This window comes from Nelumbo lutea, chromosome 2 (assembly GCF_056320005.1).
Source record: "Nelumbo lutea isolate HS-2025 chromosome 2, American lotus-T2T, whole genome shotgun sequence".
In the NCBI taxonomy this organism is placed as follows: Eukaryota; Viridiplantae; Streptophyta; class Magnoliopsida; order Proteales; family Nelumbonaceae; genus Nelumbo; species Nelumbo lutea.
Window position 1 is genome coordinate 93,122,229 of NC_142685.1, and position 25,453 is coordinate 93,147,681.

General features: G+C 35.6%; 1 pseudogene across 1 annotated transcript; it reads right to left on the reverse strand.

Annotated features, from left to right (window-relative positions):
- Positions 1 to 11,073: 11,073 nt before the first annotated feature.
- LOC148871992 (UPF0481 protein At3g47200-like) lies at positions 11,074 to 24,520 on the reverse strand (annotated as a pseudogene). The gene is made up of 2 exons (XR_016106693.1): positions 23,937 to 24,520; positions 11,074 to 12,824 (listed from the first exon to the last, which is right to left on the reverse strand). The product of XR_016106693.1 is annotated as a UPF0481 protein At3g47200-like (transcript).
- Positions 24,521 to 25,453: the final 933 nt, after the last annotated feature.

Consider the following 25,453-nt stretch of genomic DNA (forward strand, 5'->3'; position numbering starts at 1 on the left):
GATAAAAAGCCTACTACGTGATAGTAGGCGAGCAACTCTACAGAAGATATTATGACAAACAGCTCGCTACGTGTTAATAGGTGAGCAGCTCTATAGAAGATATTTCTACAAACAACTCGCTACATGGTAGTAGGCGAGCAGCTGTGTAGAAGATATTACTACAAACAGCTCGCTACGTGGTAGTAGGCGAGTAGCTATATAGAAGATATTACTACAAACAGCTCGCTACGTGGTAGTAGGTGAGTAGCTCTACAAAAGATATTATGACAAATAACCCACTACGTGATAGTAGGCGAACAACTCTATAGAAGATGTTATGACAAATAGCCCGCTACGTGATAGTAGGCGAGCAACTCTATAGAAGATATTACAATAAACAGCTTGCTACATGATAGTAGGTGAGCAACTCTGCAGAAGAGATTTCACAGAGCCGAGTTGGATAGATCCAACCTTCGACAAAGTGTATTGCCAAGAGAATGAAATGCAACTTGGCTCATAGAATGGAAAGTAGCACGTGATTGTAGGCAAGCAGCTCTTACACTACCATATCTACAATGCCTGGGCCGTACTAATAAAGCAAGTGACCTATGAACTAGTCAGACCAATTACCCTTTCTGAGAGTTACTCTCTTTGCCAAGCTAACGATGACTCGAGAGTGGGGGGCAGTTAATGAGGGGTAATTTGGTCCTCTAAATCGTACAATGACATATATCTTCTAGATGACACATCAGCGCCAAGTTAGCAAACTTGCTTAGTGAAATTAGCGCCAAGTTAGCGAGAGTGGGGGGCAACCGAACTGGCTACGAGAGAAGACCAAGCTGAATTGACGATTGAAGCAAGCCGACCCAAAATTCCCTAAAGAGCTTCTACTTTCTTCGTCTACTAAACAATGATTCGAGAGTGGGGGACAATTGATGATGGGCATTTTGGTTACCACACACAATTATCGACACATGGACGCTAGTGATAACGCAGCATCTGCCATAGTAGAGCAGCTTGCCAAAGTGACACATGGCAGTCAACATCAAGTATGCGGTCGACTTAGAGCAAGCTTGGCACATAGCATCCAGCATAGCTGAACAGCTCATCAAAGTGACATGTGGCAGTTTGCATCAGGTATTCGGCCGAGCTGGAGCAAGCTCGCCCCACCAACTTGCCCAAAACTAACCCGCACACCACACCTGCTCGAACACCGTTACCGCGGCTACAAGAACCACTCGTCAAACCATACACTGCAGGACTCGCGGACGACCTGTAACTGCCACGCAAATCTAGCAATTGACACCTTAATGCACCTGAAAATAAGGAAACGACTCTACAAAGAGCTCAGGATAGTTACTTGAGTCCAAGAGCCTATAATAGATGTCTGGATCTACCCAGAATGGTATGCACACTGATACTTTCAAGCTCCCTTATATTCTTAGAGATTACTCCTAGACATTCGCTGACTTAAGCATCACAGTGCCCTCCCCAGGTAAAAGCTACCCAGGCATTGTGACCTTCTTCTCTTTTTATAGCTCACTTCTGTTTGGATACCCAGTTCGCAGCTCATCCACACAACTCAGCCTAGCCAGATTGCTGCCAATCGGAGTCCGAGTCACACCACATGAGGGAGCGTCCAGATTGTGCATCATCTATTAGTGGGCCCATATTTTGCCTCATCAAGTATAAAAGACCTAAATGGTCTTACACTCAACCTCTCATCCCTTAATAATCAAACACTGCCTAACAAAAGAGGACATCTCCCTCGGCTGCAAGGTTTAGTGTTGCACTCTCTGCTCAGATGGATTCTGGGAAGTAAAAACTTTTTCATTCCTTTTTCATAAAACATAATATATATATTTCATATAAATATATTTTGCAAAACAAATCTTAAACACAGTTGAAATCGACTGCCGAAAATTTTGGTATCCATTAGAGAAAGTGCACTCCCCAATCATTCACTTTGTCTAACAAAGGGGTTGATCCTGTCACTATGATCACCCTCTCGAGTGAATTCTCAAACTGCCCCAACATACCCAGGTTTTGACCCCCAATAAGGATCTTACTGATTAGCATATCAAAGACAACCTAATCTGACACCCAATGCAGAACCATAATCAAGTCTAGGGTGTTAGGCAGCTTTGCCCTTAGATCTAATCAAATTGATGTATCTTTTGACATTTGTTGTAAATGAATAAAGTACAAAATTGATTCATGTCATTTTGGTGTGTTTTTGTATAATACCCTTAAACTGGACACTTATGAGACTTGTGTTAGCTTAGAATCTTCATAGCTGTTGGATATATCTAGGGAGATTTTTCTTGCCAAGGCTAACATTGATGTGCCGCCAAGTTGGTTGGGGTGGCTTTTCTCAGCTGCCAGGGTGAGACCTGAGGTATATGCAGTGTGGGTTTTCTTGAAACCGTAAACTGAACCAAATTCCAGTATTGCCCTGGACCTTGGAGATAGATGGGCAAAACTAGAATGTTACACCTGACCCCTAGACTCGATTATGTTACTGCACTAAGTGTTGGATTGGGCTGTTTTTGATATACCAATCAGTGAGATCCTTAGAGGGGGTCAAAACCTGGGTATGTTGGGACAATTCGAGAATTCACCTGAGTGGGTGATCATAGTGACATGACCAACCCCTTTGTCGGGCAAAGTGAATGATTGGGGAATACAGTCTCTCTAATGGAAACCTAAACTACTGGCAGTTGATTTCAAACATTGAAATTTGGTCTTGCAAAATATATTTATATAAAAAAAATACATATATATTATGGGTTCAGAATGTTTGCAAAAAGTTTTACTTCTTGGGATCCATGTGAGTAGAGAGTGCAGCATTATACCTTGCAGCCGAGGGAGAGATCCTCTCTTGTTAGGTAGTGTTTGACCATTATGGGCTGAGAGGTTAAGTATAAGACCATTATGGGCTAATCTTGAATCTGTCCAAAGTCCTTGGGCCTTCATAAGATGGCTGGACCCAAGGACCATTTAGTGTAAATGTTGGGCCCAGTAAGAGCCCATGGTGATGGACTCAGGGGTTCACTGTATCCAGCAGTGAATTCAGCCAGGCCTTGTAACAGAGACTAGGCTGAACCCATGTGGCTGATGTGTAGATCAATGATAGAGTCCCATGCCATACAAAGAGAGCCAAGATAGCTAGCATTAAAAGGAAGTGAGCTTGAAAGCTTAATGGGCCTAAAGCCCATTTCGAAATATGTTAATTGGATTAATTAAAAAGGGGCGAATCTGGGTTTGGATCAGCAAATAAAGATAAGAGGATAACTCTTATCCACTTGATGAGTCCAAATTCAAATAAAGATTTGGATCAGGGAACTCCTAATTTGATTAGGAAAAGCTAATCTTGAACTATAGATAAGATAGGGGATTATCCTTATCACTTAAAGAGTTCAGATCCAAATAAAGATTTGGATCAAGAGACTCCTAAACAGATTAGGAGGTCATCTCTTTAAGGCTATAAATTGAAAGCAGGGTGGATCTAAAAAAGACTCACACACTTTCTCCTTGCTCTTGCCACCCTACCATGTTCGATCTCCATTTTTGGAATTGATCAAGATTGGATCTTGATAGAAGAAACAATTCTGAATCTGTGCTCACTACCCCATTTAATTCTTGCTGAAGAATCACAAGTTCTTGGTGAAGAACTACCTGCTGATCTTGTCTCATCATGTGTCATCTTTAGTGGAGGGAGGATTTGGTACATTCTTTGGGCATGAACACCTATGCTGGGAGGAGCTTTTTGCATGGATTCCGTATTGGGTATATCTCTCTCTAATCTTGGTTTCAGATTTGGTCTGATTTGGTTACAAGAACAAACCTTGGAATTACAGTTTTCTAAATTGGGAATACGATTCCTGGATGGGACTAAAGAAATTTTTAAAATTTCACCCAATCTTCTTGCAAGGTTCAGCCATCCATATGATGGATCTCCCATCCTTTCAGTGGTATCAGAGCCAGGTTCAAGTCTTGAAACAAATTAGATCAGATCTGAATTTGCACAAATGGGTAAAAGGCACTCTACCCGATTTGCATAGTTAGCATTTTTTTCTAGGAATTGGTTCCTAGATTATGGATGAAAGATCTGGAAAATAAATCTCTATTATTCTGTTATATTTATAGAATGTTCTGTGATTGTTTCTTAAATCCTTGGGGGCTGCACATGTGATGGAGTTCGAATCTTTCTGGTGCCAAGATTGGCGCACCCTGCTATTTCTTTTCTATTCAATTTGGTCTATAAATAATATTTTCTTTTATTTTTTAGATAAATTGTATAGGAATTCGATGTGATGTAATAATAGAAAAAATTAGGTTTCTCTATTTTATTTCCATTTGGAGATTGCTGGAATGCGCAACAAAGGAAAAGAAGATTTCGCAGAAAGAAGTTCGGCGATCTGTGATTTTGTAGATAATGATTCTGCAATCTACGATTAATTGTTCTTTACAGGTTTGCAGGATGTCCAAGAAAATCACAGTGCAGCCCTCTGATTTCATTTTCTTGATAATTTGATTATCTAGATTTAATTTATTTTGCATATCATTATTCTTGAATTAAATCTTGAACTATACACCAAAACTTGAGCCGATTTGTACCAGATTTGGTCTAAACTGGTTGGACCAAAAGTTTGGTTCAATGGGTTGGTGTCTCTGAACCAAATTTGATTTCAGTCAGAGGGTTGATGGCCCACTTCATTTTTTAATTTGGCCTACCTCTATAAAACCTAGTTTTAATATGTTAAAAATAAATCAACCTTGATTTAGCTTTATAGGCCGAACTGCCTTTTGTAGTACAACCCATATACCTAGATAATGTTATATGATAATGTTATGAGCTCTATTGGGCTGATACTGATTTAATCTAATTAATTAAGGGTTTTATAGATATTCTAAATTGATTGGATCAATTTGTTTCATGCATGTGATGTATGGATGTGTGATGTGCTACGTACATTGACCATAAGCACTTGGCCCATGTCAATTCGATAGTGGGCCTTTCGCACACCATGGCTGAATGCACATTATTGCCATGGTGTCCATAAGATCATTAGATGATCTCCATGCTTGATGGACCCCACATCAACTTCCTCCCCAAGAGGAATCGTGTAGAACCCTAGCCGTTTAGGGCCCATTTAAGTCTGGCTTTGAGAAAGTCAGTGGGAGGCACTTTGGTTTGACTTAAATAAAACTAGGGCATAATATTCCGTTCCTTCTAGTGAAATATAAGTGTTTGTGATAGGGAGATTTATATGATGACTCTCTAAAGGCCTTCAATCATTAGCATGAAGATGGGTCCTTCAGTAATGAGGAGATGCATCATAAAATTGGGCTATCCATTTGCTGATGGATCTGTTGGATTGTTTCATAAGATAATAGGGGTTTCATAGACCATTGTGGGAGGGGCCTATCCTAAAATAGAAGTCTCTCTCACGGTACATTGGCGTTCATGAATATGATGGGTAAGCACTTACTAGACAGAAATGTTTAACCTAAAATGGCAATGAACCTTATCTGATAGAGGCCAAAGGGAAAGCTCATGAGATGAGTGGATATGATCTTCATAGAAGGTGGTGAGGGTATGCAGCTGAAACAGTTGGCTCCATGCACTGTATGTGATTTCCCACATTTCCAAAAACATAGTTCGCAATCTCCGTCACTGAGATATGAGGGAAATCTCAGAGATTAACAACTGGAAATGGAACATAGATTAATAGTCATATCTACGTAGATAACATTAATCAAATCAGTTTGTGGATTATTATTTTCTTTGCCTTTTATCAAAAATGGCAAATGGATAATTCGCCAAACTTTTGGACGATAATAAGCTTAAGGTCCCAAATTACGCTGATTGGTTCTGACGTTCAAGAAATTGGACAATGTTGCTAAGAACCCTACTCAGATCGTCCAAGTGGTAGGGATTATGAGGCCCGTAGGAGGGAATATCAAGAATGGGAAGAGAAAAACTCTTACCCGGTGGTACACCATAGCCTCCTTAGACAATTAGATACAATGACAGTTCGATCAGATCGAAGTGTCCAAGGATATCTTGGATAGTCTAAGGACCATTATAAAAAGCATAATTGTTCTACTCATTAGAAGGTCCTAAAGCAGTTTATGATTGCACAATGTCCAAGAACCAACTAGTTCATGACCATTGTCTTAAGACGATGGGATACATTAATGAACTGGAGGCTCTTGGATCTGGGCTAGATCATGTCATCATGGACTCTTTGTCTCCTCCTTCAATCAGTTCATCATGAACTATAATATGAACAAGCTAAATGTTAGCCTTTAGAAACTTAGCAACATGTTGTAGAGGGCCGAAGAACTGATAAAAAAGGATGAGCCCATAGCCATGCTTATTGAAGGTGGCAGATTGGGCAAGAAGAAGAGGAAGACAAAGAAGAAACCACAGAAGAAAGCTAGCAAGACTAAAAAGCAGAAGAAGGACAATGCATCAGATGCCTGTCACTTTTGCAATCAGACCGATCATTGGAAGAGGAATTGTCCTCAATACTTGGAGACCAAGAAAAAAGGTAATTTTGAATCATTTGTCATAGAGACCAATATGTTGGTCACTTCTGCTTCCTGGTGTATTGACTCTAGGGCTTCTACTCATGCATGTAATACATTGCAGGGGTTCAGGACAAGTAGAAGACTGAGTGACGGACAAGTGATTTTTTATTTGGGGACATTTGCAAGTGTTACAACTACAACCATAGGAATTGTAGAATTATATTTCAGACAATGAATGATTATATTAAAAGATTGTCTTTATGTACCCAATTTGAGAAGAAATTTGATTTCTATTTCAAAACTGTGTGGATGGTTATTCTGTTCTTTTTAGTAATGTGATTACTATCAAAAGGAATAACAAATTCCTCCCATATGGAGAACTTGAGAATGGTCTCTATGTTATCCATCCTTCTCTGGAAACAAATTTAACAGAAACTACGTGGGATAACAATTCCAAAAAAAGAACTCGTGATGCAGTTAATCCCACATGCCTGTGGCATTATCGACTTCGCAACATTAACATAGATCGTATCACAAGATTGGTAAAGGATGGTCCTTTGGATTTTCTAACTAGAGAAGATCTTGCAAACTGTGAACCTTGTCTTCAGGGTAAGGTGATGAAACGACCATTTAACAGTAAGCTTGAAAGATCAATAGGCACACTTGACCTTATACACACTGATGTATGTGGTTCCATGAATGTTAGGACATGTAATCAACACGTTTACTTCATAACATTTATCGATGATCACTCACGATATGGTTATGTATACCTAAAGAGACATAAATCTGAATCCTTTGAAAAGTTCAGAGAGTTCAGGCAAGAGGTTAAGAAACAGTTGGGGAGACACATTAAGGCTCTTCAATCAGATCGAGGAAATAAATATCTCTCTAACAAATTCAGGGGTACTTAAAGAACAATGGAATAGTATCACAAATAGCTCTTCCTACTACACCATAGTTAAACGGTGTGTCAGAGAGGAGGAACCGGACTTTATTAGATATGGTCTGATCACTTCTCATAAACTCGGAATTACCTACATCCTTTTGGGGTTATGCATTAGAGGCTGCAATATACGTGTTGAACTGGGTTACAACCAAATCTGTTCCGAAGACTCCCTATGAGTTTTGGACCGGTAAAAAACCAAGTGTAAGACTTGATGATTTGGGGTTGTCTAGCACATGTTAAGAGAACAAGTGCTGACAAATTAGAATCTAAGACCAGTCGTTGCCTATTTGTAGGTTTCCCCGAAGGCTCTATAGGGTATTTATTCTATGAGCCAGGAGAGCAGAAGGTGTTCTGTAGTCAAAATGCCCATTTCATGGAAGAAGATTACATTCTTAACAATCATCGTTAGGAAGTTGTTCTTGATGAGGAGAGCTCAAGGGTATTGGGAGATGTCTTACAAACTCCAGATAATGACCAACCTAGGAGATCTACCCAGGTATCCAATCCTCCAGTTCGTTACGGTTATGACCAAGAAAGTTACTTGGTGGAAGCCACGACAAGTGAGGAGGATCCCATGACTTATGTGGAAGCTATGTTGGACATAGATTCCCTGAAGTGGGTAGATGCTATGAAAGCCAAGATGGACTCGATGGAGATCAACAAGGTTTGGACTCTTATGGACCCACCCTCTAGGGTGAAAGCAATTGGTTGCATGTGGATTTACAGGAGGAAGAAGGGCCCAAATGGTAACATTGAGACCTATAAAGCTTTTCTTGTGGAGAAAGGGTACACTCAGAAAGAAGGAATCGATTATGAGGAAACCTTTTCATTGGTGGCTATGTTAAAGTCTATTAAGATCTTGCTAGCTGTAGCAGCATACCATAACTATGAGATTTGGCAAATGGATGTCAAAAGCACATTCTTGAATGGAGATATTATTGAAGATATCTACATGCCTTCATCTACGGCAGTTAGTGTAAATCTTGTAGTAGGTCCAGCAGTAACCTCTAAAGTCTTAGTCTACTTTATTTATCAATGACTTGTAGTGGCGGCTGACGATTTTGTAGCAGTGGACGGGGGTTTCTAACATGTTGTGGTAGTAACAGTTGCAGCGGTACCTGGAGCTTGGAAGCGGTAGTAATAGTTGCAGTGGCAATCACCTGCGACCAAGCCCGAGCCCACCAGCGATGATTTTTGTGAGTTTAATACTGTCACACCACCATTACCGGTAGTGAAACTGTAAAGGTCCTAAAGGTATAAAATGCTTACTTCTTTGAATTTTTGTGAGTTTAGTTGATTCATTGAATTTTTTGCTTAATTCTTTGTTTAATTAATCTTGCTTAATTTTTTTTTCTGAATTCTTTGCTTAATAGGTTACAAAGATTCACATACTCACATTTGCTTAATTAAATTTGCTTTATTATTTTTTTTCAATTCCTTGCTTATTTGCTATGTCAAAGAAGGATGACGATGATGTCAAAGAATGATAAAATCCCTTTTTATTGGATTTGTTTTTTGTATTTTATACAAACATATGACTAAACACATCACTAAAACATTCTACTTTCTTTTTTTTATGTTTTTTCTGTATTTTTTCTGTATTTTTCTGTATTTGTTTGCAATTTTCTTTCTTTTCTATTTATTCACAAATTTCTGTGTTTTTCTGTAGTTTTTTGGAGTTTTGTATTTTCTGCACATGTATGAGTATGACTCGACACATACTAATTTATGTTTATTTTTTCTGTATTTTTTTTATATTTTTGTGTTTTTTCTGTATTTTTTAGATTTTTTTATTTAGATTTTTTTTATTTTCTATGTGTTATGTACTTTATTAATTTTGTATTTAGATAGTTTTGTTTTTCTGTATTATTTTTTGATTTTTTTTGTATTTTTAGAATTTTTATGTATTTTTTTTTATTTTTTTGTGTTTTTTTTATATTTTTTGTATTTTCTATGTGTTCTGTACTTTATTATTTTTGTATTTAGATAGTCTTGTTTTCTATTTTTTTGTGTACTTTATTTAATTTTATGTTATTTTTTATTTATAAATATATTTTTTTATTTTTAATTGATTTATGACATCACAGGTCGAATCATTCAACCCGGACAGTTGAACTACCAAATTGAAAAACGGTCTCAGGCTCGGTTCTGTTTCCGTATCATTTTTAAAATCCTTGGTTCATTCAAACCCCATTGTTCAGAATTCGCAAATCCTAGCCCAGGGATGATTACTCCTATTTAGAGCCTTTGATCCTCAAGTGTACCTCATGGGTTACAACCCAAGTCAAACACATTGTGAAAGAGGTGGTTGCAGACAACGTTAAGAAGCGACGGTAAGAAAGATTTGGGTGGCAAGAACGGTTATACCTGCGACGGGTCAAGGTTAAACATGGAACGTGGATGAAGATGTCAAGTTCATGCCGGTGTTTTGAATGGATCCGGCAGGTTCAGTTCGTAAGGTTAAATGGATACTCCCAACTTTTATTCTAATTCACAATTTCCGACAACCCGATTGCTTCTCTTGGATGGAGATAACACACCATTGCGGGTACCCGTTTCCATACAACTGATTTCGGAGGAGATAACACCTCTTTATGCAATGTATGGAATTCATCTTTTTGGCCTCTTACAAAGGAGATAGGTATTGATCTTGTTCACTCCAATGGAAGTTAATACTTTGACATCAAAGGAAGAAGACTGTGAGGAAGAAGAAGAAGAAGAAGAAGAAAGAGAGGGAGAGGGATGAATAGTAAAGTTGGGTTAAAAAAAAAAAAATTATGTCACGTGGTGTCACGTGTGTATGGGATTTGATAGAATATTAACGGATGCTAATCATGATAAGGGTAGAGCTAATCAATTATTAGAAACAGTAAGGGTAGCGTTAGACAATAGTCAAATTGTAGGGGTATACTTAATCAATTAGCTAAGCCATAAGGGTAGTATAAGAAATTTACCCAAAATATTATATATAATATAAGCTTGATTAGGCATGTAAGCTTCACAAACTTAACTTCATTGGGCTCAAGCTACACTCGAAACTAAGTTCAAATGAAACCTCGAAATCCAAGCTCGAATAGCTCATGAAAAATCAACTTTTTCCCACTCCTACTTTTATGAGTTTAGAAATGTAGGCTAATTTATGTACTAATCACTACTGCATAATATTACATTTAAATTGGAAAACTTCACAATGAATAGGGCCATTTACTAGAATACCCCATATGGTTTTATGGATTTACTAAAACCTATCTTATGGTTCGCGTTTTACTAAAATACCCTATGGAAAATGACAATTTTGACCCTAATGTATATTTGAATAAATTTAATCAAAAGAAAATACAAATGAAAATACCATATTGCCCATAACAAGACACGAACTACCACTCTATTTGGCTCTATTTGTTCAGTTTTGTTTTTTATACAAAGAAGTGTTATGGAGTACTTTTGGAATAATAATGGGCCCATGTCCTTAAACATTTTTCACTAACTTTAGGTAATGGTGTTACTATTTTTAGACAAAACAAACACTCGGTGAGATGATGATTAAGTAAATAGATTGCAATCTATACGGGGTGTTTTAGTAAAATGGAAAATACAGCGGCTTCAGTTGAGTCATACAATAACACACAATAGTAATTAGCAACTCAAATTTACAAGTTTTCAATCCATGGCATATTGGCCATACTAACTAATGATGAAGCTTAATTATAGGTTCAAAGAAATCAAACCATGAACACTTGGAATGACATACAGCGAAAGAGGTAGTAGAGAAACCAATTGAAAGACTCGATCGAAGCCATGACAATGGAGAAGTGGCTACATTACATTAGGCCCAAGACAAAAGTTAAGCATGCATGGGGGCTACCCTCGAGACAATCCATTAATTAGCAGCTCCTCTTGCAGTCTTCTGCTTGTCGAGGGAAAACTGCATAGTAGGTCTGGACGATGGTGAGGAAGGTGATTAATATTGCAACGAATAATGCAATAACACTCCAAGGGGAACTGAAATGTTTGTGGGACATTTCAGCCATCCAGGCCCTCCACTTTTGTTGGGTATATCTATTAATTTTCTCTGTAACATGTGAAAATTCACCACGATCCACCAGATTCTTGGCTAAGTCATTGATCATTTTGGTCGCATCTTCATCACTGCCCAGAAGATTAAAGAGTACACACCATCTGATCTCAGCGCTTTTACACCAGCAGCGTGATCAATGAGTGAGTACATGAAACATTGATAAGAAGCCACTTGCGAATCACCCTGAGGAAAACAACTTTCGTAGGCCAACAGGCTGAGAAACAAAATTCGGGTTGATCGATCAATGGTAATGGGAAAAAGTGTCAAATTTCCAAAGGAAATGCCCGTTTGGAAATGGAGATGTTCCAAGTTAAATGATGTGCTCTTCTCGAAATTTATCCCCGCCTTTTTCAGTTCGGCCGCTGAACGGATTGAATTCCAAAGAGTTGAATCCCTTCTTCTTCTACGGGATTGAAAGCGTCTCCAGAAACGTTCAATCAAGTAATGAAAATCAAATGATCTAAATCTGTTACCCTGATCGGTGCTTGGGCTGACAAGTTTATTCCGAAAAAGGTCAAGGAGATGATGAGGAACTCAGGATGCTCTTTGTCGACTGATCCCAAAGTCGAAACAGTCCATTCTCTCAATGAATTTGTCAAAAATTCCATCCCTTGCATCTTCAGGGAATGCTTCAGTCATCAGTGCATTGAGCACACAGAAAGGAACTTGGTTCTCCAAAAGAAACAAGTCAATTCCTATGGAAAACATATCTTCATTTTTCAACTCCCACTCGTTGATCGAGCTTATTACTGATCAGACAGTAGATGAAATAGACCACAGAACAACCATCCAAGAACATGACACGTTTGAACAGTTCATCGTTGTTCTTCAACTCTTGCGGAAAATCCTCAACGTTGTGGCATCCCTTTGCTTTTTCTGCCTCCTTTTCCACCTTCTCATATAAGTTTTTTTATGCCGGATTGTGTAATCGGTGCTGATGATGTTTTTTCCACCCGCTTCCATCTATTCTTTTCGGTTTTACTCTCTGAAACTAACATATATACTATTCCTATATTCTTCTTCTCCATTTCCAGAAAATAAGAATTCCCATGGTGATAAGGACCGATGCAGACCACCTGGGGAAGATAGGCCACCCTGTTACCTTCGACATCTCGTAATGTGCTCGGTACCTTCCCTATTCGACGCTCTGTGTTTAATCGAGTGCTATATTCTGGCTTCCATTTCATTATGGATTCAATTAAAATTTCTAGGTCATTGCGACGAGTGTCCATGTCAATGCTTCTACGTACAAACTTTGTTAATATTAGGTGTACGTCCCTGCATTAATCCAAACAATGCTTTTATATTTAGAACAGCGAAATTCTGGGTTTGCTTGGTTGGCTAAATTCTGCAAGCTCAAGTTAGTTTCGCCATTGTGCAGAGCAAAATCTTTGAAATTTGAACTGCAGGATGAAATCTTTCGATGGGAGTTTGGTAATTTGGCAATTTGGTGGAGCTTTGTATATCCTTAATTCCAATTAATTTAATGTATACATGGTACATCAACTAAATTCTCTGTTTGCAGTTTTGCAAGCATAAAATATAAAAGGTAATATATTACCATGTTATGCGTAGTGACATGGTTAGGATATAAAAGGATATTGTAGCAGTATGATTGTTTTGCTGCATGCACTCATAAACATGCATGAGTGAAAGATAGAGATAGTCTTGTGCATAGATAACAAAGAGTTACTGTTTTCAATGAATATGGAGAGAAGATTTCAGTATAATTAAATGTTTATCTATATAGCCTAAGCATTAGGGCCTGTTGGTGTGCTTTGAAGTCTTACATTTGAAAGTGAAATAATTATATTAAGAGGTATATTGGTATTAATGAATTTTTCTTTCCTCTAAACTCTGAATGCAAAGAATGTTGTTTTAAATTTTGAATTTTGAAAATGATCAAATATCCATTTTGACCTTATATATGAGAATTTTTGTTTATCTTTTTGGGGTATCATTGGAAAACAAAAAGTTGTATGATTGCATTTTAAGAAATAAAAATAAGAGGAAATTAAATGAACACCAAATTTTCTCTTAAAGTTAAAAGATTCCTCTCAAGAGATAAGAGTTAAGAGAAAACGAACGGGCCATAGAGTGAAGCACAATGCATTCAATACAATGAAGCATAGTGCTATCTAAAGTAGTATAACAAGCTGTAAAGCACAAAACATAAATCAGTATATACTATATAATAAGATGTTTAACTGATTAGGTTAGTAATATTTGGCGTTTTTGTTTCGTTTTATAGGGTTCTGCATAGAGCTATACGGCCCCATGATATAGGTAGTGTCAACTATATAGCAATTGGACCCTGTGTTAGGTTTAGGTTTTGAGGCACATGATTCGATCTAGATGGTTCAATGGCATGGCATGAGTACCTCCAATAACTATAAATAATTAGTTTGAAGTGTATTTGTGTATTTTGTTTTGAAGGAGTAAAAGTGATAATAATACTCTCCATTTACTATATAGCAACTAGTTTGGGGGGCATTTTAGTAAGTGATAGTTAAATTTTTGAAAGACTAAAATATCCCTCTCAATAGTTATAAAACAACTATTTTCTAAGGGTATCTTGATCATCAATTGAATTAATTCCAACTCCTATAATTAAATATTGTTACCTGCATTCATTCTCATCACACTAGCTAATTCTCACTCTCTCTGGTACACTTTTATCTTCTCTCAATCTCTTTCTCCCTAGTCCTTAATTCTCAACTTTATTTAATTTTCAACAAGAAAAATGCTTGCTTAAGTATCTCAAATTAGCAATTTGGGATGCTTAGAAGCTTTATCAATTGAAATTAAGTTGAGATTCCAGACCGATGGATGGATATGTTGCAATTAATTATTATTTTTTACGAGTTAATATTATATATATTTTTTTAAATGGACAATTCCTCTCAAAATCCTTTCCCCAACATATTTGGCTTTGAGGATTCTAGTCACAATGTGCCAACACTTTTATGGGTGCTAGTGGTTCTATGGCTAATGCCGCCAAAGCCATCCCTACTACTCTTATTAGGAGTGGAAAGATAAAGACTAGCTAGGTCTAAGAAATGTTTACTTTAAAAACACTTAAGGGGAAGGCAAAAATGTTGTTTACATGAATTGTAAGAGTGGTTTTTGATGTAACCGTTTTCGGCCACGTACCAATGTTTTGTGATGTAAAATTTTTTGGCTAAGTACCTTGTCATTTGACCTGGTGGTGGCGTGCCTTAGTGATGAGCTACTTGGTGGTGAACTGCCTACTGGCGAACTGCTTGGTGGAGAACTACCTAGGGGCGAACTGCCTAGTATATAAAGTACTTAGTTATATTTGTGTTAAAGAACATTTTATTGAAGAAAATTAGCTTTTGTAAAAAATAATTTAAGTTTTACAAGACTTGAATGGTCACATATTGGCCTAGCAATTCCTACTAGTAATATTAAGTACTTTATATACTTATGGAATTGAAAATAAAGTTTTTAATTTTCTATTAGTTTTTATAATAATGCTAATAATAATAATTCAACAATACATATTTTAAAATCTCAATTAAAGCTATGTTTAAATGGTAAGTTATTTCATATTATATGTGCATGTTATATATTAAATTTATTTGTATAAGATGTTTCAAATATTATTTTTCCTCACATTTCTAAAATTAGAAATTATATTATGTATATTAAAAGTTTTAAAATAAGAAAATAAGAATTTAAATATTTATGTCAAAAATATAATCTAAAATATAGAATTTCTCTATTAGACATGAAATAAAGGTGGAATTTCACATATTCTATGTCAGAGAGTTGTATTTCATATAAATACATTCTTACTAATTTCTATAATGAGAAAATGCCTGAGATTTTATAGCCGATGATGATTGCAAAATTGTTGTTTGTGTAAAAGTTTTTTAATAATTTTTTAGGATACAATTAATGCAGGTGTTTATTGCCCAACTTCTTATATTTTAGTTAATCAATTATTTATATTTAGTTAATGTTTTCCAAAATATAGAAATAATTTACAATTTCTAAATATTATTAATGTAATCTAAGTTAAATTTGAAAAGTATTAGGAATATATTTTTGTTCTATATTACTTAGCTACAATATTAGATCTAAGGATTGAAAAAAAATGGTTTAGATGTTTTACTTAATTTTTATTATGAAAATATGAAAAGTGAAATTGAAACAAAAAAGATGAAATTAATAATTTCTTTTTGAGATGTACAATCTATATGAATATTAATTATTAGGATATAGGAGAATGTATACAACCTTCACAACGAGAACCGCTAGTTCTAGTAGGGGAATAGATAGAGTTTGGTCACTAACAAATAAAAGGGAACAATCTACTATCACTTCATCATTAAGCTCATTTATCGAACTTCATTTTTATTTACAAGTTCATTTTAGTAATTTTATATATTCCTTGAGCTCTAAAGAATTAAATGATTTTGATATTTTATCCCGATGGAAAAAAAACGTGGAAAATTTATTCAATGCTTGCTACCATCAAAGTCTTGTTTTATTTAAGGTACTAGGGTGACAACAATAGAAACTACATAAATGATGAAAGGCTAGATATGTGTATATGTTAGGGGAGGCATGATACATCAACTGATAGTTCACTAAAAGCAAATGATGCAAATTAAAGTCATGGCAATGGAGGAGGTGGAACTTGAAGTTAATGAAAATAATGATGTCAATGTTTTTTGTACTCAATAGTTGTAGGACATTTTTAAAATTATTGTAAATTTCGTTTTTCAAATTTTTAAAAGTTATTTGTGATTTTTCAATACCACAATAATTTTTTTATTTTGAATTTTATTAATTTCATATTTTATTTCTACTCCATTGTATATTTTTCTCAGTTTATTTAATTTTTACTTTGTATTAATTAAATTGAAACTAAATAAATTTCTTGAAGTTTTCTTTTCAATTTGTTGTCTATTTTTTGTTTTGTTAAATTTTTATTTTCCCAAATCTTTTGTCATTTTCAATTAGAAAAATGGAAAAAAATAACAAAACAATAAAAGACCTCACTGGGCTTAGCTCAAGCCCATGGTCTGGCCCAGATTTGTGGCATGGCTAGCACGGCACAAACCTGCTATGTTCCACCTACCTCAGTTTCCTCTCTGTCTCATATAATGTGGGGGCCAAATCATTTGGCTTCCTACCTCATTCCTAGACATCATTCTACTGCTTATTTTACTTCTTACAAACAAATAAGACAAAATCAATGAAATTACACTGCAATCAAAATGAGCCTTATCAGCATAAATCCAAAGAAAAGTGTAATTTTAGAAGAATTTGTGTAACAACAAATAATAATAATAATAACATGTAAAAAGTTTGCAAATCAGCTTATTAAATCTCACCCATTACAGTTAAGCATGTGGAATAATCCTTCTAATGACCCAACATCAGATTGGCCAACCTCTAGATTAATTGATATCATGCCCAAATCAATTCTTGTAATGATTTGCCATTTTTTTTTACTATCAAAAGCATTCTGAGTAGAAAATGTTCAATAATATTAAAATACCCAAATACCAAATCCATCCCACAGAAACAACATGGTAACAAAAACTGAAAGAAAACTAATACCACCCAGAAATTTTGATATTACAGAGGATATCCATATTATCCCTTAACATGGAAAAATTAAGGCTCAATTTGGAAAGAGTACAAATGCAAATATGTACAGTATAAATACATATAAAATAATACAAAATATAAGGCTTTGCACTCTATATATTTGCATTTATACTTCTTCCAAACTCAGCCTGAGGAAACTTGCATAGAGAACAAAAATACCGGATCTGTTTAAAGCATAATAGGCATAACAAAGAAAATGAGAAAAACACACACACATACAAAACAATTGGAGAGAGAATTAAGCAGATCGCCAGGAAACCCCTTCTAATAATAACAATATTCAAATTAATCAAACAAACCAAAATGAGAGTGGGGAGAAAGAGAATTGAAAACAACTCACAAATTATGTCGAATGGTTGTCGTTTGAAGTTGTCTTAAGTCTAATGCCAAGTAATCTGCTCTTTCTCTCTCTGAGTGAGTGGGTGTTTGTATTTTCAAGATATATCCATTTTAAACAGGGTTTTATAGAGAATGGCAAGTAGAAGTGGGAAAGCGTAAAGTTATATGAAATTGGGGAGAATTTTACAAATAGTGGATGATCGTGAAATACATTGGATGGTTCTGAGTAAAGGAATGTGTAGAATTGGGGTTAAGTGAAAGTAACAAAAGTGATTAAGATCCATCTAAAGACACCAAGCTAGCTGTTTGTTTATATAATTTAGGGAAAATTATAGATTAGTATCATGTACTTTGGGCCTAGTCTCACTTTGGTCCCCAAATTTTAAAACACAACAATTCAATACCTAAACTTTCAAAATGTATCAATCTAGTACCTGTTGTTAAGTAATTCGTTAACCAGCTATTAAGTGACATTTGAAAAGACACAAATACCCATTGAGTGTCATCTAATTTTCTTTATCAACCACCCACATGTTGATAAAATATGAACAATCTCAAATCCTTGCATCTTCTATTCAAGAAAGTTGGGGTTACGTCTCAATGGGCATTCTAGTGACCCCAACATTCTTTAACAGAAGAAGCAAGGATTTGGGACCGTTCATGTTTTGTCAACATTTTGATGGTTGATAAAGAGAATTAAATGACACTCAAAGGGTATTTGTATCTTTTCAAATGACACATAACGACTAGTTAACGTATTGGTTAACCACGGAGTCTGGTTAACGTGTTGGTTAAAGTTCAGGGACCAAAGTGGCACTAGACCCAAAGTACAAGGTACTAATCTAGAATTTTCTCTATAGTTTACTAGTATGAGTGAAATACTATGGTTGAACGAATTAAGCATGGAGTTTGGATCTGCTTCTCCGAGAGCGCTCCTCGCACCAACCTCACAATATGTCCCATTTACACATTGGGAACATTTCCTATGTTTGTGTGTTGTTATTTATGGGAAAATGCTCTATCCCAATTCTTAAGCGTGGTATTAAAAGTTTAGAAACATCACTTTAGATAGAGTGTTAGACAACATGGTTATTTTTGTTTTTGAAAACAAAAACAATTGTCACCTCAACAATATAATTTTGCTGATGAGGCTGTTGTTTTTTGTTTTTTTTTTTCCGTCAAACAATCTAGTGAAAGGGTTATTTAGTTGTTAGTACATACACTACATCCTATGTTATCTAGGGTCCCATTTGGCATGTCTTTCTGTGCAGTCTTTCGGCTGCTTACAAGCTGGGAAGACCGAAAATCAGTCTATTCCCGTTTGGCACGTGGAAGATCTCGCTGCCAAAAGATAGGGTACCGAAAAGACACGGGAAGCCCATTTTGGGCTGATTTCGGGAAACTCCAAATGAAGCTTCCTACGTCTTCTGCGTTTTAGTCTCATATGGAAAGACCCGAAACAATGCATGGAAAGATGCGTGTCTGCCAAATGGTCTTCGGGCTGCCCAGATCTTATGTCAAAAGTTCAATACATCTATTGACTGTCAGAGCTACGAGAAGATCTTCTCAAAAAGACTTGCCAAACGGACCCCTAATCTTTTCTAAAGTATCTTTTTTATGATTTCAATCAATTCATTTTAAAGTATACCTAGAAACTCAAATCTCTAACCTTTACGCCAAATGTACTGCCATCTCTAGCTTCCCTATTCACTTCACAATACACACATTTTCTTAAATGTTTTTTCTCTTTAGAAAAGCATCTTATTAAACTTCTAACATAAATTCTTAAAGCAAATGAATACATTCTTCCGAAAAACTTTGGCTGTTGACAACATTTTAGGTTAAGATTAGGTGTGGCCATGAGTTGAATTTCTCATGAGCTATTCGAATTTTGCTTGTAAAAAGTTCAGTTCAGTTGGATTTAAACTGAGTTTCAAGTTGAGGTCAAGCCTAATATAATAAATAAATATTATTTTATTATATATATACATATATATACATAAATATATAATAAATAATTTATATTTATATAATAATAATAATTTATAAAATTATAATTACCCCTTTTGACCAAAAAACATAGAGATGGACATGAATTGGTGAACATATCCGGTCCAAAAACATTTAACAGCATAGACTGTTGGCGCCCAACCGCCAAAGTTTCTGTCCTTCTGTTAACGTAATGATAAAATAACACCTGTCCTAGATGCATATGACGTCACTGATATTCATAATGACAACAAAGAAGTCTGTTTTAGTCAGTGCAAGGATGAGTACGGAAATATTCCCAATGCAACAGCCGGCCTAAGCGGATCTCTCAACAAAAGGTATTCTGTCAAACAATTTAATCGATATTCTAAGAAATCCAATTTGGCAATGTACTATTCTATTTTCTTAGCCTTTTGAGCTGCATACAGATTTGATCCACAAGAAATGATTGGGTGTAGCTTCTCAATCAGTAATGGTAATATATCAGAGGTGTGCGAAAATTGTTTATTATCAAGGCTGTGTTTGGTTGCAGTAAAATTTTATTTGCACTAGTACACATGCAAGGGAGTGCAAATGAAAAGAAAATATAAATTCTCGTTTAATTTTGTTTTGAGTTTTGTTTTAAATTTTCTGCTTCATACCTTAACTTGCTTTATTTGTATTGCAATTAAACAAAATAAACTAAAAATTTGAAACAAAAATAAATCAAAATTTACACTCAAATTATTTGCACTGCAATAATTCTGCATCAGTGCAAATTTATTTTCATTGCAACCAAATACAACCTAAGGGATTGTAGAGGTTGCTACTAGGGTTTATTGGGCATAGTTTGGAAGAAGAAGAAGATACAGGAGGAACGATTAGATGGTTTAAGGTAAATTAAAGGACAATGAAGATAAGTAAGTTGGGATGCAAAGGTAGGAAATTATGGAGAGGGCCATCTTAATTCAACTAGAAAAGCTTTCCAAAATTTAAGAGAATAAACATCTGCAAGGCTATGGTTTATTGATGGAAATCCATTTTGATTTAATCTGAACTACCTGATTCCAATCAAAAGTGGGTCCCAACGATTTACAGAAATGCAGCTCACATAAAATAACTAAGCACAACAGATCAAAGAATTGCAGCTATTCAAGTTACAAATACTGACAGATGATCAAAGAAGTTACAAGGTTAAAGTTGGTCTAGACACACCTTAAGACTATGCCTCTAATTTCGAGCACAATAAAGTTAGAGATAGTGTTAATGATCTATCCACATTTGGCTTAATAGTGAGTGGTGAATTCCGATTCTAAGAATTTTTCATTTTTTTATCAAAATTTGATGAGCAATTCTAAGTCTAGTCAGGGAAAGAGATTCCACTAGTAATGGCACGAGTGAGGGGTGTGATACATTTTTGAGGGCAGGTGTCATTTTATCATTGGTTTAATAAGGACGGTAGGAAAAGGTTGGTTGAAGACGCCGACTGCTTTTGGAAATGGATACAATACTTCCCATCTAAGGGTGTCCATGGACTGGTCTCCGTCCAGTCCAAAACCAATTTGGACGGATTAGACGGACCAACAAAATATATTGGATTGGAACAATCCGATCCAAAATAATTATTAGATTGGATTGGACCTGATCCGTTGATAATAAATTTATAGTAGATTGGGTTGGATTAAGCCAATCAATCCAAATTAAAATGAATTTGAACATATTGAATGGTCCAGACATTGAATTGGACCAATTCAAAATATTTATTGGATACAACTGGACCTGGTACATTTGTAATGGACTCACATTGGATTGGCCCAAATCCAGTTTAATTGACACCCCGACCCCAATCCCAATCCCATTTGTTACCCATTGAAAGACTTCAATCTTGACCCTTTTAAAATGTAAAAAAACTGCCAATATTAGATCCTTTTTTTTATTTTTTTTTTTGGAAAAATTCCCAATTACTTTGGGCCTGGTGTCACTTTGGCCCCCAAACTTTAAAATGTGACAATTTAGTACCCGAACTTTCAAAATGTGTCAATCCATCACCTGTTGTTAACCAGTCCGTTAACCAACCGTTAAGTGGCATTTGAAAAGACACAAATGCCATTCGATTGTCATCTAATTCTCTTTATCAACCGTCCAAATATTGATAAAAGTGAAAAGTCGCAAATTCTTACTTCTTCTATTATAGAAAATAGGATCGGCGAAATAGAAGAGACAGATTTAAAACTGTTCAATTTTTATCAATATTTGGATGGTTGATAAAGAGAACTAGATGACACTAGAAAGGCATTTATATCTTTTCAAATTCCACATTAACGATTAGTTAACGATCTGATTAATAGTAGGTACTAAATTGAGTGCTAAATCATCACATTTTAAAGTACGGAAATCAAAGAGACACCAGGCCCAAAATACAAGGTCCTCCAACGTTACATCATTAGCCACTTAGAATAAAGGACGATGCCACCAGACTTGTAAAAAACATTCTATTGTAGCCGAGTAGTCCGGATGAACTGCACATAATGGCTAAGGTTTGTTTAACCAATATATAATGACACCCCAAGACAGCAGTTGCAAGCCATCAGTAATTCTTTTCTTCCTCTTTTTCCTTCTTTAACAAAATTTTATTAGGAAAAGAGAGAGACCAGCTTACACATAGATAAGGTCCTAAGGAGAGAGATTCTCCCATCTCAATAATAAAAGTCCACCATCCAAACAACCCAATAAATCAACAACAGCCATAAAAGCCAAATAATATATTTTAAGAGCCAATATTGAAAGTACCTTTTGAGAAGTAACTATGTAACAGAGACACCATGCTAAATAGTGTGTTTTGGGAATGATTTTGGAAAAAGAAAAAGGAAAAAAAAAATCTTTGTTAAAATGCCAATGCATGTTTTCCAAATCATGTATAATAAATATTATTATTATTTGTCTTTTGTTTTACTAGAGCAGATTGCTTTGTTTGAGCCATTGACAAGGTTCAGGTTTCAAGGGGAGGAGGAATAATACACACTATAATTCCTTAACTTCTAGGTGACCAGAACTAATTACCCAATGTATAGAAACATCTAACAATAAAATTTTAAAATAACTCTAGAATCTTTTTTTTTTTCTTCCTTAAATATGAGGGATGATAAGCACATTTTCTTTGTATTTATTCAAATTAATTCTGATAAAGAAAAAAAGGTAGGGCTTTCAATCTCTTGTGTTTGGACGTGTTTAATATTGGACCAAGAAAGCTCTTTTTTTTTTTTAATCTTGTGGATATCGTGTAAAAACTCCTATTAAATCATTTACTGAATTAATTTTATTATCTTATAATTGATATTGATTACTGAACTTTTTCTTTGTTTTTTTTACCAGCTAACAAGCTTTATTAACATCGAAGACATAATCTATCCAAGCTGTATACTCTTTCCAAGAGAACCGAAATCAAGACCCAATTTTTCTTTTCTTTTTTTCTTATTGGGAACATGAAAAACTTTATTATTTTAAAAGGCTTAAAATACTACAATAATCTAGGTACCCCTCATTTTAACTTGGCTGGGTCCATCAAATATTTGGAAAGTAACAAATGTAATAATCATTTGAAGGAGAAAGGTTGTACAAGATTTTCATGACATTAAGTTCTGCAACAAGAAGTAGAGGTAGAGAAAAAAAAAAAAAGACAGTTGTCTAATGTTGGTTAAATTCTAAACACAAGATGATGATATACGCATTAACCTGCTTGTGCTAAACAACATGTATCTTTGGAGGTCTATAACCCAGATATATATAATACAGGTTTGTTTAGTTTGAGCTGGGCGCATCTAAGCATATCGTTAGGGCACTTAGGCCCCCTAGTGCATTCATGAACCATTTATTTATTTATTTATTTATTCATTTAAAAAAAATCAGGATATTTAGTTATTTATTATATTGCATAAAACAAAAGAACCCAAATAAGTTTTTTTTTTTTTTTTTTTTTTTGTGCTAAAACATGTGTAAGGACGTCTTGGCAAAAGCAAAACAGCACAATAAACAAAAATACATTAAATCAATCAAAGTAATTTCTATCATCAATCAAAATTAAAATAGCCAAACCTTACATTATTCCATTTAAAAACAAATAAACTTCACAGAGTGTTCGCATTTATCCATTTATTAGTTGCAAATCTAAAATCATAACCCCACAATATTTTAGAAGATTTCAATAGCACCAATCAATCAAAGATCCTCTTTTTTCGTCCCTAGACCAACAAATGCTAAAGAAATAACGAACGGAAGATATACAGAGCAAATGTCAAACAGTCTTCCAAAAGAGAAATGAAAAATAAACATATGAAACTAGATAACACCGACAGACCAATTTGTTGGCGTTGCAGAGGAACTTCGAATAAAATATAACTAAATGAACGAAGAGAAGAAGAAAGGAAAGAAGTGACTCACCTCCTTGTTGTGGCCGAGATTCCATGATAATGGTAGACAAGTGTCATCAAACCCAGAGATTTTGTCAAAGCCGACGTCGAGAGAGGATTCGCTTAAATCGCCATTGTTCGGTGGTGAGAGCCGGAAGGTGAACAATAGAGATCTTGGGGTTCTACCCCAATCCATTTGAGGACCCAATCATCTTTGAACAGGGGGATCGGGATGGAAAAATGAGTTAGATAAAGCAAGAAAGAAAGCAACTGAGAGGCAGGACTGTGTCGCTTTCAAGAGTTGCAGCGGCATGAACGAAGAAGGACGAAAACAGGGGATGAAAAAAAATAATAAAGAAGAAATAAAATGAAAATAGATGTAGAGTCTTGAGATCACAATGGCAGTTTTTGGGTAGTCATTGTTTTATCTTTCCGCCACCAATTTCTTTTTGCAGAAGACAATAAACAGTGAGAAAACAACGAGGGATGAGGGGTCAGAGGTGGAGGGATTGCCCCGTCATCGCTGCGTTGAGAGATAAGGGTTTTCGGTTTCCTACTATTGCGGGCGGATCACTTAAAAAAACCTACGTAGCCTATGTCGCTGATGGAGATAGATCCGAAAATGGCGATTCATAGCCAAACCGTCATCTACCCTAATTTTAACTCTCAATTTTCATCACATCTTAATACCGTCGTCCACTCCAAAGATTAGAGACAAATTAGAGGTGAAGGGATGAGATATCCAATCATATGGATGACCGAACCTTGTAGAAGGTTAGGCGAAATTTCAAATATTTCTCTTTCTCCCGTCTGGGAATTGTATTTCATATTTTACAAAACTGCATTTTCAATGATCATTCCTAAAACAAAACCAAACTAACAAGATCTCCATTCAGGAATGTGATTTTGACATCCATTTGCCAAATCTTGTAGTTATGGTATGTTGCTACAGCTAACAAGATCCTAATAGACTTTAGCATAGCCATTGGCGAAAATGTATCCTCATAGTCGATTCCCTCCTTCTGAGTATACCCTTTCGCCATGAGACAATCTTTATAGGTCTCAATGTTACCATCTGGGCCCTTCTTCCTCTTGTAAATTCACTTGCAACCAATTGCTTTCACCCCAGAGGGTGGGTCTACAAGAGTCCAGACCTTGTTGGTCTCCATCAAGTCCATCTCGGCTTTCATGGCATCTACCCACTTCAAGGAATCTATGTCCAACATAGCTTCCGCATAAGTCGTGGGATCCTTCTCACTTGTTGTGGCTTCCACCAAATAACTTTCTTGGTCATACCGTAACGAACTGGAGGCCTGGATACCCAGGTAGACCTTCTAGGTTGAGTAACCAAAGCTTGTGGGACATCTCCCACTACTCCTAAGCTTTCCTCATCTAAACAACTTCTTGTTGAAGATTCTCTAAGATGTAATCTTCTTCTAGGAAACAGGCATTTTGACTACAAAATAGCTTTTGTTCTTTTGGATCATAGAAAATGTAACCTATAGAGCCTTTGGGGTAACCTATAAATAGGCAACGACTGGTCTTAGA